At 35.5% G+C, this 17,787-nt stretch overlaps 1 pseudogene; it reads right to left on the minus strand.

Annotated features, from left to right (window-relative positions):
- Positions 1-13,793: 13,793 nt before the first annotated feature.
- Positions 13,794-14,521, minus strand: LOC103672759 (annotated as a pseudogene).
- Positions 14,522-17,787: the final 3,266 nt, after the last annotated feature.

The following is a 17,787-nucleotide window of genomic DNA, read 5'->3' on the forward strand; positions in this document are numbered from 1 at the left end:
AATCTTAGAAAAAGGAATTTAAAAAGAAAGTATGTTTTTCCTTTTGGTCTTCATGTTTGCACTTTGAATCAAGAGAATTTCAAAATATATTTGAAAAAATATAATGGATTTTAATCAGAGCACTGGGTTATATTTGGCATCCAATTCTTCAGAGGTTTTCTCATGTTTTTGAATTTTATTAAATTCTGATCAGCCATTATGATTAGTGTTGGGATTAGAAGTTAATAAGTGAAACAGTTAAGCATGGAAAGAACAGCTGTGCCTTAAAAATAAGTGTAGTTATGCAAATATTGAATTAAATAACACTTCAAAAAATTCCTTGAGAATAATGAAATGTAGGAAAGACCCAAGAATTAAGAAGCAGCTTTATATATCGCTTTAGGTCTGCATGAGCTATGAACATTTTATTTTACTGGTGGGATAATGGGCATAAGAAAGAGGGAAAATGGGGCACCTGGGTGAATCAGTCATTAAGCATCTGCCTTAGGCTCAGGTTGTAATCCCAGGGTCCCTGCTCAGTGGGGAATCTGCTTCTCCCTCTACCCCTCCCCCCTGCTCATGCTATCTCTCTCTCTCTCTCTCTCTCTCTCTCTCTCTGATAAATAGATAAAATCCAAAAAGAAAAAGAAAAAAGAGGGAAAATGGAGTTGAACAAAGTCCTGGAAAATAAGTAAAGAAGAATAGGCTTACCATCACTGTTTTTAATGTCAAAGATCCCTCATGGTTCTTTGGGATCAGAGACATACTGAAATCAATGGATGGAGTTGTGGGGACCTTGGATCATGCAAAACCCGGAAGACCAAAATGGAGACGTGGATGAAGCCAGCAGCTATACAAAGGAGATATGGATGAAACTTATTTGGGGAAGAATGAAGGTAGCCCACTTAACACATTGATACACACAAAAAATAAATGCAATAATCTTGCTGTAAAGGTCTGTTTGACCAAAGCAGAAAATTCATTCAGCATAATTCAACACATGGCTTGACAAACTTTTTCTGTAGAGAGCCATGCAGTAATTATTTTAGGGATTGTAGGCCATATGATAAATGTCCCAACTACTCACATTTAACATTGTAGTGCAAAACCAGTCAGGGAATGGGTGTGGCTGTGTTTCAGTCAAGCTTAATAGGCAAAAATGTCACTTTAGTCTGTGAACTCCAATAGAACAGATATAAGTATGCATGAGTAGTGTTCTGGGGGTAAAAGCAAATGCCCTAATGGGTAGTGTTTTATTGATTTCTGTGTTATAAATATTACCACCATGGCCAGTTCAAACTACCAATGGTTTGAAAACCAACTTGCAAAATTCCTGAAAAATCAAACATCAGCACTTGGGAACCCATACTAGACAATTGAAGGATACTACAAAAAATGTCTTACTTACATAGAAGTAAAGGATCTGTTGTCCCAACCCTTAGCTTTAGAGATTCTGCAATCTTACATTACTTTCCTTTCTTACATGTTCCTCTGTCTCTGCCCCTCAGACCTGCTTCCTGGAGTCACATTCCCCCTCAAAAACCAAGTACGTGCAAGCCTTTGGCTTGGGCACTGCTCAACCTCAGAGCTATGAAACATTTTATATTCTTTATATCCTTATTTATTTAAAAGCTTACTTACTTATATTTCCCTCATATGAGTTATAAGATTTTGAACAAGCACCTATATTATAATCATCAATGGGTTATTTGGGAAAAGTAGACACCTAGAGATCAGTTGATGATTTCTATAATAGAAATTACTACCTAAAATGAGGTATTCACAATCTAAGGAATCACATTACAAAAGAGAGTATGTTTAGGAAAAGACCACAGAATGGGCTGAAAGGGAGCATAATTACAAAACAAAGAAATGATGAGAAACAAGCTTGGGTTCATTTAGGGATGTATATAAACTCTAGGTCCAACTATTTGTTATTAGACCATTTTCATAATGAACCTGTTCTAAAAAAGTCGAAGTGGATATGCACTTGGTGCTAAATGAGTTTAGAAGTAAAACAAAGCTGCAAAAGACTTCTTTTATCCTCCATCAAATTAGAAAAACCAAGTAGGCCTTTGTTCTTGTAATAGTCTATTTGCTTAAACACATAGACAAGTGGCAGGGGAATCATTTAAATGTTTGCAGGCAGTCAACCACATTAAAGAAGCACAAGAAAACAGGCTGAACTCTGAAGTCAAACTGCCAACTTTATTCTAATTAATAACCCTAAATTGTGTAGCTATTAATGGATTGCTTACATTTGGGAGATATGAATGTTGAGGCTAGAGGCTGAAGTTAGAGGTGAAATAAAACAAAATCATCACCATACATGAAAGTTTTGGTAATCCATGTAGCGGTAAAGGGAGATTATACATCTTTTGAGATTTAAAAGATTCTATGATATGAATAGTATGTGACAACCACAATGCTTTTATTTCATAACTATGTTACAATCCTAACTTTACACTGGCTTATCCCTCACTAACCTATCATAGAATCGCTCTGTTATCCATCTAGTCCGAAATTCCCCTCCTTAAGAGTTGCTTATACATGCAAGATATGAGAAAGGGTGCATGCTCTGCGAAAGATCATTAGTTAGTCTTTTAAAAATATGTGAAATCCTGAGCATTTTTAAGGTAACAAGATTCAGGTCCTGGTCTTTAGGAACTTACAGTCTCTATCTTTGCTATGTTTCACTTTCATGGGAGGACCTTGCTTCAAATTTTACTGAGATAAGAAAAGGCTGTCATATAGCAGATTATAAATTTCAACTGCAAATTGTAATAATTCCTGCTGTAGTCCATTTGGGATGATATAAAAAATACCGTAACTGGGTGGCTTATAAACAGCAAATATTTATTTCTTACAGTTCTGAAGGCTGGGAAGTCCAAGATCATGGTGCCTGCAGAGAGTCTGCTTCCTCATTGATGGTGTTTTTTTCACTGTGACCTCAGCTGATGGAATGGTGAGGGAGCTTTCTCGGCCTCTTTCATAAGGGTGTTAATCACCTCCCAAAGTCCCCACCTTCTAATAACATCACCTCTGGCTTAGGATTCAATACATGAATTGTGGGGGAGATAAACATTCAGTCTACAGCAATTTCTAAGTGCAGACGATGCATCAGATACCCTTCCCTTCTCCCTCCATTTGATAACCTGCTTTATCAGAGTGCCTGGCCCACAGTAAAAATTAATAAATAACATTTTTAATGAATTTTTACAAAGATTTAGTTATTTATTTTAGAGAGAGAGCACAGGGGGGAGGGGAAGAGAGAGTCCCAGGCCTACAAGAGAACTTTCCTCATGGCTCTCAGAAGAAACCAATCCTGTTAACACTTTCACCTCGGACGTCCAACCTCCAGAAACTGTGAGAAATAAATTTCTGTTGTTTAGGCCACCCAGTCTGTGGTGCTTTGTTATGGCTTAACAAACCAATTCACAACCTCATAAACTGATCTCTCTGACCTCGCGCTATTGCATCATTAAATAATGTTTCGTATTTATTTTCTTTCTTTTTTTTTTCTTTAAGATTTTATTTATTTATTTAACAGAGACAGACAGCCAGCGAGAGAGGGAACACAAGCAGGGGGAGTGGGAGAGGAAGAAGCAGGCTCATAGCGGAGGAGCCTGATGTGGGGCTCGATCCCAGAACGCCGGGATCACACCCCGAGCCGAAGGCAGACGCTTAACCGCTGTGCCACCCAGGCGTCCCTCGTATTTATTTTCTTTTTCCCATCACTAGAATGTAAATTCCATGAAGGCAGGGAGTTTTTCTTTTGTCCATTGATGTTTTCCCCAGTGCTTTGAACAATGTTGAACATATACATACAAGTGTACATGTATAAATATGAATTTTTATTAATGCACAATCTTTCAGGTAGACACTAAGAACCATGTGAAGAGTGAAGGTCACTAGGTAACTCTGGGTAAATCAATTCAATTCATTATAATCTTAATTATCTCCTATGTAAAAATAAAATGTCTGGATCCCTTTGAAGTATAGAGGATCCCATCATTCTGTGAAGGAACGAATATTCAGCTTTTACCTTTTCACTACTGGAAACACATTTACTCTTTGTACTTCGACATTCTTTGATGAAGTTCCTTGGATCCAAAGATTTTGTTCTTCTACCTTTCTGTGCAGAACTTAGGGGAAACTTGTGTTTCTCCTTGTTTTTAGAAATGTACCAGTGAGTCTTCTACATTGCAACTTGGAAGTGAAATAAATATGTGTATATTTAAATTCTCAACTTTATTTTCAAAATTAATAGTAGGTTGAAAATTCCTGTTACTTCTGGTGGAAATTTAATTTTTCATGAAGAAAAATTTTAAAGTCGTTTATGGAAAGGAAAGACTATTAACGAAAATTAAGCTTCATAAAATTACATAACTTCCTAGTTGGACTCATTGGAGTTCCTTTCTCCCTGTATTCTGTGACTTAACTGGCTAACAGATAACTGTTCAAGTCTATCTAACCTTTATTTTGGAAGCAGTTACAACTTGCATTGCAAGATTAGTTCAAATTTTATTATTCATTTTATCCTTGACCTCAGTGGTTAAAACTATTAACTAAAGTAATGCTAATTGTGGCGGCGTTTTTTGATTTAGACACTTGTCCACTAGGAATTGGACCGAGACCAATTCATTTCATTCTGGCTACTGAAAAGACATCAAGCTGTAATGATTTTTGGTCACTGTTCAAGAGTTTACATTAATATAAAGGGCACATAGGGTAAAACTCAATCATAAATACCACCCTTACATTTAGGAGGATGTTTTTGTACTATACTGAGTGAAATAATGTGAAAACTATAAACATATTTTAATATTTTGCAATTGAATATGAAACATCCTTATATATTTTATTCTGATATATTATCATTTTCATCAGATGAAAATGACAGTGTATATGAAATCTGTATGAAAAACTAAGAAAGATATTATTTGCTTGATTCAACAAATATTTGATTGCCTAGTATTCCTAAGGTGCTATAGAAAGAATACATGAAGTCCCAAATGAGTAAGGCATGATTGTGGCCCTCAAGAGATTTATGGTTTAGTAAAAGTAATGAGATTAGTAAATAGATAATAAATGCATATTTAAGATAATTGATAACACTGAGTACTCATCATGTACCAGGCACTCTTTTAAGAGCTTTATATACATATACCAATCAAACCTTTTTCTCGAGAGAGAGAGAGAAAGAGAGAGGGCAAGAGGCAGAGGGAGAGGGAGAGAGAGAACCTTAAGCAGGCTCCACACACACCCAGTGTGGAGCTGAAGCAGGGCTTGATCTTGACCATGAGATCATGACCTGAGCTGCAATTAAGAGTTGGATACTTAACCCACTGAGCCACCTAGATGCCCCACCAATCAAACCTCTTAACCATACTTCAAGGTGAGTATTGTTTTATTGATGAGTAAACTAAGTCACAGGGAGTTAAAACAACCTTTCAAGGTTAGGAAGTGAATAGGTAAATATGTTGGCATTTGAACTTGTGATGTTGGTTCCTGAATCATACTGTTAACTTATTTTCCCCTTAGGATAAAACTTTTTTTAAAAAAGATTTTATTTATTTATTTGAGAAAGAAAGAGAGCATGAGTGGGGCGGACGTGGGGGCTAGAAGGGGAGGGAGAAGCAAACTCCCTGCTGAGTAGGGAGCGCCGTGTGGGGCTTGATCTCAGGACCCTGGGATCATGACCTGAGCCAAAGGTAGATGCTTAACCGACTGAGCCCCCAGGCACCCCTAGGATAAATTTTTTAAAAGCAATGTAAAAACAAAACAAAAACCTTACAAACTTGTTTAATGACTCACATATGGCAGAAATCACACTTATGTTGGAAGAACTTACAGGGTGTCTTAGGAAAGTTGAAATGGACCTCAAAGCAGTCGGGTATGTGGAACTCTAGAATGGCATATCATCTTCAAATAGGCAAGCTAGTTTGTCACCAAATCTTCTTCCTGTACATAGAGCTACACTATGTTTCTCATCCTCCCTTATAGATAGGTGTAACCATGTGACTGAATTCTAGCCAAAGGAATATACTGTGTATACATAGTAATGTATATAACATGTAATATATATGCAGTATAGAAATGCTATAAAGTCTACAGACTTCTAGGTCAGGCCTACAAAACTACCCATTTGTGACTTATTTTTCTTGCTCTTCTCCTGATTGCAGATAGTCTGTGGATCTCAGAAGCCAAATAATGAAGATCAGAGATCATATTCACAATATGGAAGAGTCCTAGATCCCCAAATCACAGCTTGAAGGAGAGCCAGCCACCGATTAGAAAAATCCATTTTAGGCATTTTTCAATGAGAAATAAATGTTTACTATTGTAAGCTACTGAAATTTTGACATTTGTGGGCTACAGCACTAAACTTACCTTCACCAACATAAGGAATATAAGACACAGAGTGTCATAAGGGAGGATAGATTAAATTTGCTTCTTACCAGTGGATGAAAAGTGTGTTGTTAGGTTCTAAAGCCAATATGAAAGGTTAAAATTACCCATGGTGAAACTATCTTTGGAGTTCCCTATAAAATTTGATATATACAACACAGTACAATATAAAATCTAGTATACATAGTTGACCTTATACAAACCTATAGAACATTATGTCAATTCTTTTCACTCTTGCATTGTTAATGTTTGGCTAGTGTTAATTAATTATTCAACTTCTTCCTTTAGGATATTGATGAAACCATTACCACTTATTTGTCTGGCCACCTGAACCACACATTCCATTTCTTTTTAATGGAAAAGAAACATATTCTTTCTAAAGTGGTTGGCAATATTTACTGGCTATTTCAGCCTTGATTTCTACAATTGCTGTCAAAATACTTTTTTATATGATTTCATGGAATTAAGAGGCGGTTTAATATATTAGAAATAACACAGGCTTTATCAGAGAGGACTTGAGTTTGAATCTGAACTCTAGCATTGTTTGAGTTGTGCTGTGGATCTTGGGTAATAAACTTAAATTTCCTGAACTTTTGTTTTCCAATTAATGAATTGGAGATAAAAATACACATATTGTAAGACTGTCCAGAGATAGAGGTGTCTGGGTGGCTCAGTCGGTTAAGCGTCTGCCTTTGGCTCAGGTCATGATCTCGGGGTCTGGGGATTGAGTCCTGCATTGGGCTTCTTGCTCAGAGCGGAGCCTGTTTTTCACTCTGCCTCTCCCTCTTCGTGCTCTCTCTTGCTATCTCTATCTCTGTCAAATAAATAAATTAATTAATTTAAAAAAAAAGGTTGTTCAGAGATAAAAAATACACACATTGTTAAGATAGCTCTGAACATATATATATTCATAATATTTATTGAGTACTTACCATGTTGCATCTTCTAAAACAATTGCTCCATAATAAGTTTATAATGTTTTCCAGGTTTCTGTGTTTTAATAAACCTTTTTGCTTTTGGTCTGTACATTTCACACATTCTGTTCAGTGTTTATAGAATTCCCAACTCAGGGATAGGCAATGTTTTATTTATTTCCTTCACTCCCTTTTTTTTTCTCTTCCCAATCTCCCATTTACCATTATACTTACATTCATAATATTCTTTTTTTTTTTTTTAAGATGTATTTATTTATTTGAGGGGGGAGCAGAGGGAGAGGGAGACAAGCAGACTCACTGCTGAGCAGGGAGCCTGATGTGGGATTCGATCCCAGGACCTTGAGATCATGATCTGAGCCGACATCAAGAGTCAGATGCTCAGCCAACTGAGCCAGCCAGGTGCCCCCTTCCAGCACATTCTTAACCCTATTTACTCAATCTTCTTTAAAATTGACTACTTACATTAAAAAGATCTTTTTAAGTTAATACATAAATTACTAAATTTTAAAAGATTTACACTTATGACAACCTTAGTTACTAGTTCAGGAAGGTGCTATTATCTTCATTTAAGAGTAAATGACTTGCCTGATGTTCCACATTATTTAGTGACAGAGCTAGGACTAAAACACCAATTAACAATTACTGAGCACTTACAAGTTGTGTAACACTTTTCATATATTAACTAATTTCATGCTCAGAAAACCTCTATGAGCTAAGTATTATTATTATAATCAAATCATATATGAGAAAAAGGAGGCACAAAGAGATCTGAGTTGCTTACTATGGTGACATAACTACTCTTTGGTTTGGAATTTGAACTCAAATATATGTATGTCTAAATCATGTTACTATGTTGATTTTCACTAGAGTGTATATAATATTTGGTGCTGTGACTACTACATCACGTCAGTGAAAGACATTGTTATTGAACTATATCTGAGAAGGTCAACATAACTAAATCATCTTGCTATTGTACAATTTAGAGGAAAGTTTAGCTAGGAAGACATAGTAGGTACATGTGTTGGCATTAGAAATCTTAAATGCCATGTTTTGCATCTACGTGCTTAAACATCAAACATTATTATGGTTTAAATTTTTAAAACCTCAAGTTAAAAAAACAATGAACAAATGTATAAGATGAAAAAAATTTCGATTTTAGGATTGAATCTAAAAGTTAAAAAAATAAAACAAAATCCCAATTGTACCTTTACTGGAAAATGTTTTTTACTAGGTCATGGGATGAATTTCGGCTTTTAGGAAAAATATGAAGGTAAAAACAAAAATAGAGTATTTAAATCATTAAAAATCTAATGTGATAATTTCTTTTTTTATTTTATACCGACTATTTATATTATGAGGATCTGTAAGTATATGCTATGTATCAGTTTGATGAGATTATTTTAGAAAGCTATCTGCATTGCCTGTTGGTAGGCAGAAACATTTTTTTTCAGTAACACTACAGCCATCCTTTCTAGCTTTGGCTGAAGACTGAAATGTATCAGAAAATACACTATCACTGTTTCACATTTATTCTTTCTAAGTGATATCCACATAAAATGAACTCATTTAAAAAGTTAAAAGTTTATCATTTTCTAGCTGACACTGTGGTCTCAACCTAGGGATTGAAAATGAGACCGTGCTTCTTCTCCCTCTCATATAGTTATGAGAAACATGAATTTGCAGCTGGAATTCAGCTGACAAATTTGGTCGTGATCCAGTAGTCATAGTTCTGTAAAAAGACAGCAATAGGTATGGTCACAGAACTAATTATGTTGATTATGAATGTGCTATTTTTTTAAAAAGTGGCCTTTATAATTTCTTTGTATATGATTTATAACCCATTTATTTAATCCTATTTATTTAGACATGTATATAAAATAATTCTATATTTTATATAATGTATCCAAATCAAATTCACTTTTATACTTACACATATTTTCATCTTACAATTTTGTACTAACATTTATTACTTAAAAACTTTAATTTTCAATAGCTTGCCATCTACCAGGAAGATGATTAATTGTGGGTCAATGGAGAATACTTAAAGAGAGACGGGGTAGCTTTTTCTTCAATCAAATTTAATTGAAATATTTACTGTTTATTATGAAAGCGCTAGGATTAAAAGCGATTCCAAAAAGTTCAGATGGGTTGTACTTATTGGTGAGAAAGTGAGATGAGAGGACTTGTATTGACACTGTTTTTGGATAATAATTGTGTTTTTTACTTAGATTATACATTGATGGGGTGGGAAGGGGGAGGAGTGAAAGAGTTATAGAAGGGGCTACAAACCCAGCTACTCATGGGCACCACTACAACTTAGAAGATATAAAAATAATTTAGACACTTTTTCCCCCTGTTCTTTAATCAGCTGACAGACAGAGATACATACAACAACCCTAAGCCTGTGAATTCATAATAAAATTGTGAACTGAATGCCTTAATTAGCACAAGTGAACAATTGATTATGACTGGTAAATTATGACAGTTATCATCAAAAAAGTTGTATTTGGGGGGGCCTGGGTGGCTCAGTTGGTTAAATGTCTGACTCTTGATTTCGGCTCAGGTCATGATCTTGAGGTTGTGAGATTGAGCCCATGTTGGGCTCCATCCTGAGCCTGCTTAAGATTCTCTCACTGGCTGTGTCTCTCTGTCAAATAAATAAATAAAATATTAAAAAAAAAATATTCTCTCTCTCCCACTTCCTCTGTCCCTGCCTCCACTCTCTCCCTCTCTTCAACTATATATTTGAACGGAGTCTTGAAGGATAAATAAGATTCAAAAGTTAGAAAGGAGGAGGAAAGATCTTCCACACACAGGCAATAGAATGGCCAGGGACGTAGAGGCATGGCAGCATATGATTGTACAACAGTGAGGGACATTTTATAACTAAAGATGGATGCACAGTGGGGTAGGGAACAAGGAGGGGGGAGACAAAGCAAAAACTCGGGATAGATTTCATTTTGAAAGCCTTAATGCCACTCTGTTAGGGATATTTATTTTTGATGTGTCCATCCCATTGTTCTTTTAGCAAAAGTAACTTTTTGGGGGAGGAGGGGATGCGGGATGCATGTGTTCAGAGATTACCTTGCAAAAGCCACTCATGATCAGACCTAATGACAGACGTTTCTTTTGGAATGTGCAGCTTTTGAGTAACTCGGACCTGCTGAGTTAACCATTTGCTGCCCATAGACAGTGCCATAAATATTAGAGAATCGCCAGCATCTAAAATGCTAGAGTCTACCAGCAAGGGGGCGGGGTGCAGTGAAGTTCGAAGGAGAGTACTGAACTTACCATAAGGAATCATGAATTTGAAACCAGGAGCATGGAGTGCAATTAGGCAAGCTAGGTGGGCTTGGAGAGGGATGTGGGTTCTGAATCATTGCTTAGCTGTCATCTGTGATTTGCTTTTATGAGCTTACAGTAACTAGATGCAAAGACAGATTAATAGGATCCAAACCCAAAAATAAGTCAAGAGTAAAATTGAAATAACCAGAGAAGAAAAACTAAACATTAAAAATTTTGCTCCTTCCTGTTTCTCCCTGCTTGTCTCCTCTCTTGCTTCTTTTATCTTCCCATGATTCTAAATCCCCAAAAGAAGAATAGGATGCCCAGATTTAGGCTAAACACTTTTTTTTTTTCTTCAAGGCAAGGGCAAAAGCTGACCTTAAGGTGGCAGGATCTATGGGTGCTGTGTATAATTCATTGAGTCTTATCTTTAGCGGACTGTTTTCCAGCATTTGACAAATGGGGTAGAATATGAAGCTTTGTATTTTAAACCTTAAAGGAAAGGAAGTTACATTTTTCTCAAGAACAAATTTTTTTGGTGGGTCGATAGAGAAACATTAGCTATATGAGCTAAGTAAAAAGGAGCTATTGTTTCCATAGGACGAAAGAGAGTGCAAAATGGACTGACAGTAAATATCTGCTACTTCATGCTTTTGCAAAGGATTGGTCCCTCTTTCCTCTCCACCAGATCACATCAAGTTCTCTTTTGTTATAGTCTCATTCCACACCAATATTCCCTTTCTGACCCATAAACTCCTAGCCAGAGCCCTTACTCCATTTCTTCTTGATTGCTCACCCAGATGACTAACCCTTAGCTGCTCCCCAGATGCAATGCTTAGTCTTCTATATCACAGTCTCAGAAGCACCACACTGTGCAGGTACAAATTCTGTTTCTTTTATTTTTATTTTAAGAGAGAGAGAGTGCATGTACAAGGGGACTGGGTAGAGAAAGAGGGAGAGAGAACCTTAAGCAGGCTTCATGCTCAGCGGGGAGCTCCATGTGGGGCTCGATCTCATGACCCTGAGATCATGATCTGAACTGAAATCAAGAGTCGGCCGTTCAACTTACTGAGCCACCCAGGTGCCGCCAGATTCTGTTTCTTGTGAATGAATGCTCCCAATGTTTAGTTAGATATAGTCCTCAGAAGATTGGAAGTAGGGAATCTAACTGGATATGTTTTCTTTGGAGTGACTCTCTTCTCTAAAAAGTGTGACTAATAAGGCACCTAGCACATAGTGGAGGCTCAATAAATGTTTATTGTTGTTAAGCAAGGCCGATGACTTCTTAAGTAGCTATGGAATAGAATATCCAATAGAGGAAAATACAGGAATTGTCTAACTGTCCTCAGTGGAGAAATGAACCAACTGCAGCATGAGTATGAAATGCATCCACAAGAACAAAATAAAAATATTATTTTGAGATTTATTTGGAAAATAGCTATTTCCCAAGGTCTTGAAGATTGTGGACCAGATTTTATCCTTGGGTAATTCTGTCCGACAGCTCTCTAATCTGCAGTGATTAAAACATAGTATTTCAAGACATGCCTTTGTTATTTTATTATTTATAAGAGTAGTTTTCATTGTTAATACTTTGCAACCTTTCCAACCTTTGCAATACCTCCCCAAAGTAGTGAAGTTTAGTACGTGAATCAGTATATTCTCACCAATTTATAAATACAGTGACTGATGGATTTTGAAGATCTATATTATATTAAGGAAAAATGGACAGATAATAGGAAGTATAAATTGAAATAAATATTTATTCTTTTTTTCTAATCCTTGAATTATTTTAAACGTACATCTGTAATGGGTAGGGTTCTTTATCTACCTCAAACACTTTGGAATTTTTTTTCCTTTACTTTTCTTATAGTTAGAGCTTATTTTGGTCATTCAAACCATCCAACAAGCAATAAAATACCATAAATTCAAATGGGAATGTAGAACCTTCTTTATCACTTTCTAGATGTGACAGCTCTAGCTAGTTGCAATAATTTTGTTAAGCGTTGTCTGCTCCATAAGTTTGCTATTCGAAAGGCCTAGCTACCAAGATAATCTTCTAACTGAAATAAAGTATGCATTTTCCGTCATAAACTGATATTTACAGAGTTGTTCTTTATTATAAATTATTATACTCATGATCTTCAACCCATTTATAAGGATGAATCAAAAACCATTTGAAAGACTTCTTTTTTTTTTTAAGTAAGCTCTAGGCCCAACATGGGGCCTGAACTCATGACCCTGAGATTAAGAGTCACATGCTCCACCTACCAATCCCTGAAAGATCTTTTTAACTCTGTCCATACTTTTGTCTCCAAAAACTGGAATAGAGAAAACAAGTTCACAAATGAGGGAATGATTCTTAAGGGAAAGCTTGTCCCTCATGGTTATAGCAATATCTATTTATACTTTAAAAAATAATTTAATACGCTGTGTAAAAAAATGTGTTTGTTGTCTCACTACTCTAAGTGAGAAATGGATTAGCAATTAACATATGGCAACTCTCTGATGCTTTAATAAATGGGAAGGAGCTTTTGCTCAAAGCTGTGGGAGCTCTTTCACAAATTAGTTGACCCTAACAGGTGGATATACTGTGCCCCATGTTCCAAAGGGGGAAATGAGTATAGCCAACTTACAATAAATTCTGAAGTTGTGGAACATATCTAAAAGATAAATACTTCTGAGAGGTGAATTTGGGGACAGCTTTACATTTTCTTGTCCTAGTCTGATAACAGAAAGCATCATTTCTATCCTTTCATTCTGACTGCAGATATTATAGAACTAGTTTTGTCTTCAGTTCCAAGCCCGTGAGAGGAAGTCTAAGCTATATTTCCATAAAGTTACTTTAGTAAACTATGCATGATTATATTAAGTTTTTTTTTCCCTTTGGTAACTCTTGTTTGTATCTATGCAACATTCCATGTTTAAAGGTCACATACTGTGTATTTTATTTATGTGACATTCTGGAAAAGACAAAGTTCTAGTGAGGAGAATAGATCGGTGTTAGCCAGGGGTTGGGACTTGCCGTGATTACAAATAATAGCCTAGGGAGTTTCTTGGGTGGTGATGGAACTATTCTGAAGCCTGATCATTATGGTGGTTGCACGGATTTACACATGTGTACAATTTCTTGACCTAAACACCCCCAAAGATCAACTATACTGAGATAAATTTATAGAATTAAAAAAAAGTTTAAAAAGATGATTTTATTTTTTGTTCTTACCTTAAACGTAGAATGATATTTAAAGGGTTTGTAGGAATTGCCGACAAACATTTTCAGATTTATAAATAAATTCTTGAATCTCTAAATATCTGTTCATTTTATTGATGGTTAACGGGATACTGTGAAATCTTTTTGTAATACAGTCCTCAAGAAATCAGAGCAAGAGATCACTTTTGAGTTGAGGTTCTTTTTTTTTTTTTTTTGTATAAAACATTTAATTTATTTGTCTTTTGGGGGTATTTGATGTATCTCCAGTGTATTACAACTGAGCCATTAATCTTGTTGTTTCATCAACATTAATTAATTCATTTTCATGACACTGCTGAGGAATCAGCTGTTTCTTCAGAGGTTCAAGGGAAAGGCCTTTTGAGAAATGTGCAAGTTCCTCTTGTGTATCTACAAAAGCTTCATTCATTCTGTTAACTTTTTCATCATTCACAATGTTTATCTTCTTAAGATTAGTGGTAACTGGTTTTGCTTTGTTTTTAGACTTAAAGGTTTTTTTGGCTGGCTATATGAAATACATTCCTGGACTTCTGCCCTCTTAGTTTGTTCTTGGCCATTGTCTTCAATACCCTCGTGCGGCAACTCACACTCCAGATGATGCCATCTACACTCACAGGATCTTCAGGAAGTTCCAGGGGAGAAAGGATTGAGGTTCTTTTTTTATCTTTACCTTTTTATTTTTTTTTAGATTTTATTTGTTTGAGAGAGAGAGAGAGAGAGAACACGTGCACACGTGCACAAGCTAGAGAAGGAGCAGAGGGAGAAGGAGAGAAACCCAAGCAGTCTCCATGCTCAGCCTGGAGCCCAATGGGTGGCTCGATTCCACAGCCCTGAGATCATGACCTGAGCCACAATCAACAAGTCAGACACTTAACTGACTGAGCCACCCAGGCGCCCTTATTATCTCTACCTTTTAAACTTCTCCGGTAAATGAGTGATAAGCTTCTTTCTGTTATATTTTTCTAAGGATTAAAGTGTTACAGTGAAATTTCAGTGTATTTTGCCACCCATTTTCCATATTTTTGTCAGCCTGGTGGGTAGAATGGTCTTATATTTTGATGTTATATTTTTAAGTTATATATAATAGAGAAATTAATATACATATATACATATATATATAGCATAGTAAAACTAATTGTTTGTAGTTTATATCTCCATATTTTCAAATCTGAATAATGTATTTATATAACAGTGCAGGAAGTTTATAAACAATAAAAATTATCCCAGAAAAATGAGAAGGTTAATGTCAATCCTTTCATTGGCTATGAATCTCAAAGTGTGCTGATTTCGAGTTCTAATTAAACTGGGTAATTCAGCACTTCTTTATGCCTGCCTACAGAATGTACCTAAAAACCTGTCTCTCCCTTGAATAGTTTTGATAAACAATTAAATATTTATACTGTAATTTTTACCATGCTGTAATTAGTTAATTTTTCAGTAATAAATGGCAACGCCAATGGTGTCCACATTTTTAATCCCTTATTGGCCTTAGAATTTTTCTACTTACATTAAAAGGTAACGATTTCCTTCATCATTTAACATTTATCAACTTTCACCCTCAGATATTCAGTTTCTTAAACACTCCTAATGAAAGAAAAAAAAACTTGTTCAGATATATACTTATTTTTTGAGTATATGAGGTTGCCCTAAGAATTTAAAACAAAGGAAAATAAATGTAACTTTTTGAAATTTGCTGAGCATTCAGTTTAAAATACAAATACATTAAGTTGGGATAAGATTAGGTTTATCAGCCAATATTCTCCTTTTCTCTCTTTCTCTTTCTTTCTCTCTCATTGATTTGTTTGCTTGTTCCCTAAAACTGTAGCTCACAATGTTCAGGGACCCAGAATATCCTGGGGTGATGGTTTTTACTAATTCCATATCTTTTGAAGTTGCTAGTAGAGATTCTCCGTGTTGGTGTTGGCAGAGGCTCATCCCTAGAGGAAGGGGAGTAAGTGAAAGGAAAGGATTGGATTGGAAAAAATTGTGGGAGTGGAATGATTAAAGAGCCCTTACTTCTCCTTTTGACCTCTCTGGTTCACTCACTGTTTATAGTAAAATTATTTTAAGTTTAAATGTCTGTTTATGTGAAGTGAGTTTTAATTACAGAAGGCTTCTCAACATGGTATATATTGTGGGTTTTTTTTTTCCTCAACGATCTTCCAGGTGTATCATTTGTCAAATCGCACTTATAATTAATTGTGTGAGGTTGAATTTTAATTTCTATAGTTTTAGATTGTTGAGTGAGTCAGCAGGGCCAGTCATTTAAAAAAAAACAAAGTGTAACCATGTGTAGCAGGGCAGAATTCCAAGATGGCCCTGTAGATTCCATCCTCTCCCCTTTAATGTGGCAGGACCTGTAAATATGATGCAATATCATTCCTGTGATTATGCGAACTTTTATGGAGAAAGGAGTTCTGCAGATACAAAAAAATTCCTTAATAAGTTAACTTTGAATTAACGAAAAGGGAGATTCTCCTGAGTGGTTCTGATATAATCAGGTGAGCCCTTAAAAGAAATCAGAGAATCAAACAGTAGATCCTGCTGTCCTTGAGGAAACAAATTATCATGTTGTGAACTGCCTTATTTAAGTGGGGGAGATTGGCAAGTTCCTAAGATGGCCTCTAGGAGTTGAGAGTATTCCTGACCTCCAGCAAGCAAGAAAATGGAGATTTCAGTCTCTACAGCCTCCAGGGACTGAATTCTGCCAACAACTGGTAGGTTTGGAAGAGGACCCTGAGCTTAGGATGAGATTGCAGTTCTGGTTGCCATCTTGATTTCACCCTGGTGACGCTCAGCACAGGACTAAATCCATACTTAGAGTCTTGACCTAAGAAAAATGTGAGACAATACACTTGTATGGCTCTAAATAGCTAAATTTGAAAGAATTTGTTATATAGCAATAGAATGCTAACATTACAAATGGGTGACTTTTAAAAAGATATTACCCAATGAAAATAAACTTTCTTGAAATAATACTTAATGAAAATTAGTATTTATTAGTATTAATAAGATACTTTTTTGGAAACATTACAATACCTGAACACTTTGATCATGCAGGAGGTATTCAAATTTCTAAACAAATTGGTGAAATTTGCAGGAGGCCAGATCATTAGGCAGAATTTTCAGTGGCAAAGGGGTAATTGTTTATGGATTTAGAAATTCCCTTATCATTAAAAAGTACAAAACAAAGATACTACGTTAGTACACAGATTTTGGTTATCTATTTCTAGTAAAGTTAAACAATTCTCAAATAAAATATGATTTGGATTTTAAATGCCAAATAATTACCCTCACTATGTTCATTAATTAACTGTATTATTTTATAGGAAATGGTTGGCCAAGTTTTAAGGTTTATTACATGAGATAGTGTTGTGTATATTTTTGATGTGTATGGGCACAAATAACTAGAGATAAGCCTAATATTCTGCTCATGGAATCTTTAAAATGAAATTGCTTGATATAGGTGAAACAAAGTAGTAAATAAATATAAACCACAATGCAAGCTTCAAAATCAGTTAGCTGAGATGATTTTAATTTTTTTTTTGTTAGAAGATACATATTTTATGAAGTTGCAGTATGTCTTCAAATTATTGCTTGAAGTAGTCATCCTTGGATACTTCCTCTAAATGCTTCATTAATGATGGATCTACCACCTGTCTCCCCACCCTAAGTAACAAGAAAGGTGATTTTAAGAATGATATGACCTTGTGATTTTACGCTTTTATTAGAGTCACAAACATATAAACATGGATAAGTTAGAATTGTTCTCTGTGGTAGATTGTTTTATTAGTTCTAATTATGCCCTCCCTTCTCTAATAAAGAACTGTATCTCTCCTCTCTGTAGTTTGAAATTTAGTTTTCTCTGAGGTGAAAATATGACTATTTCATTTCTCTGATTAGCACTTCGGTAGTTGCCTTCAGACTAAGGACCAAAGTCTCCACTGGTCT

This window comes from Ursus maritimus, unplaced genomic scaffold, assembly GCF_017311325.1.
Source record: "Ursus maritimus isolate PB19 unplaced genomic scaffold, ASM1731132v1 scaffold_8, whole genome shotgun sequence".
In the NCBI taxonomy this organism is placed as follows: domain Eukaryota; kingdom Metazoa; phylum Chordata; class Mammalia; order Carnivora; family Ursidae; genus Ursus; species Ursus maritimus.